The following is a 2,366-nucleotide window of genomic DNA, read 5'->3' on the forward strand; positions in this document are numbered from 1 at the left end:
TAAGCATACTAGGACACATGAGCATATAGGATTCCACTAAAAATATAAACACAAACTCACCTTTCATGGCTTTCACAGTTAAACTTAAAGAGTTTGTTAAATGAATCCTAAACTCAAATATATTTTTTAAAGAGACAAGTTTTTAAACATCTTAGTATTTGAAACATCTTCATACTTAGTCTCAGTTTTATCAAAACGAGTCTTGTGTCCTAAAGGTTCAAAAAAATTCAAGTATATTTATAAAAGGACATACTAAGCATATAAGATATCAAAATGGGTTTTCAAACGTGTTTTATTAATCAAGATATCTTATATTCAAAATAAAACTCATTTGAATATATTTAAATCATCATTAGACTTAATACATTTCATATACTTTTGTCCAAGAATGTTTTGAGCCATTAAAACGCTTTTTGATAAGGAAAAACAAAGCAATCGTCACTACCATAGTGCAACCTTGAGTCTTGAACACCTTTCGATATTTTGGGCATAACTTTTGTTAGAAAAGTCCAAATGGGACGATCTTGGTGTTTTCGAAAAGCTAAGACAAAATTCCACAACTTTCATGTTGATGCCTTTTTCAAATTCAGGGACTTCATCCACGAACATAGGGGATTCGTCGATGAGGTGCAGTATATGATTAGTCGACGAGTATAGGGGCCTAGTCGATGAGTCCAACGGGCAGAATGATGCTAACAGATGGAAAACGGCTAGTTTACCAAATAAAATATCTTTTCCTCCCCCCAACGGCTAGTTAATGGTTCCTAAGGCTTTTGTGCTATAAATACAAGCTATTAGACTTGTATTAACATGGTTTTGAAGGTCTTTGATTATTGTTAGTAAAAAGCATCATTTTATACAAAACCTAGCACATTGTATATTAGTTCTTCATTACTTGTGCTCATTTTCTCTTGCTTACTTATTGTGTTTGATTCAATTCTTGAAAGAATAGTATGAGGTTTGAGTTGTAAATCATATTTGCTCATTGTAAGGAACATTCTTTGTAATCTTCCATCTTCTTGTGAAAAGTTCTTTGTGAACCAAGTTGTACGGTTCTTTGTGAACCGAATCTGTAAAGGCTCTTTGAGAGCGGTAGGGATTTGTTCCTGAGTTTGTAAGGCTTGCTCCACTACGGAAGGAGTGATTATAGTGGATTGTGGAATCCTTGGCTTGATACTAAGGCATGGACGTAGGCTTGGTGCCGAACCACGTAAAAATACCGGTGTTGTTCTTTCTCTCCCTTACACTCTTTATTTTATATTTTGTGCATGATTTACATTTATATTGCGATACAATTTCTTGAATCTTGTCAAGAGTTTTTATTTTGTAGAAAAATACGTATTCAGTGAAAAGAGTCTATTCACCCCCTCTTTAGACTATATACTCTAGACTGTGACTCCCAACAATTACAGACCTTATATCCTATTTACTATTGTAGACCCATATTGCATAAAATGAATTTAAAATATGAAACAAATCTTCAAGATCTTCATGCTTTCATGTGCCATTACTTGATCTTCTAAGATGAACATGCACATACACTTGAAAGCCATCAAATACTAAAGTATTTGTTATTATCAAAACCGGGTGTGACCTATAAGGTCAACACCTTTGATGTCAAGCATTAGGGCTTGGAACTCTTGTATATAACTCCTTATTGAACCTGTTTGTTATAAATCATATACCTTGCAACACGGCATGTACTTTGCATTTCTTGGATAAAATTGTTCCTTCAAAGCCTATTTCAATCCCTCCTATGTATTGATGGTATACCATTTATTTTGTATATCTTTACATTTGGTTCTCCACCACAACTTAGCATCCCTAAAAAGATATATTATTGCAATGTTAACTCGGTCTTCCTTTAGTTCGATCCTTGAGCACTTGAAGTAGTGTTCTAAGTCGAAGATGAAGTTGTCCAGCTCTTTTGCATCTCGAGCACCCTCATTGCATTTAAATTTTGGTACCTTAATTTCAAGTTCCCCCAATGGTATTGGTTATCGGCCTTCGAGACATCTGTGCCACCGCATTTAACTTAGCACTCAGCTCTTGTAAGTTGTTTTGAAATTGGTTCTTAGGTTCTGGAGCTTGCCACTTCCTTCCAATCCTCCTTCAGGGTGCCAATGGATTCTTTGACATTTTCCACAAGCAAATAAAAATTGTTAGTTAACTCCCATAGGAAGGCCTCAAGCTTTATTAGCTCCCCCCTTGGCATATAAAGGATGACATTACACCCTAAATGTGTTTTACCCTATTCTCAAAGGCTTTCAACTGCTTAATGTTCCTCTGGAGGAAGTCCTCAAGATCTATTGGTCTTTTCTCCAGGGATTTTATATGTGGAATGAATTTATCAAGTTCCACAATTT

Source organism: Malania oleifera, chromosome 1 (assembly GCF_029873635.1).
Source record: "Malania oleifera isolate guangnan ecotype guangnan chromosome 1, ASM2987363v1, whole genome shotgun sequence".
Lineage (NCBI taxonomy): Eukaryota > Viridiplantae > Streptophyta > Magnoliopsida > Santalales > Ximeniaceae > Malania > Malania oleifera.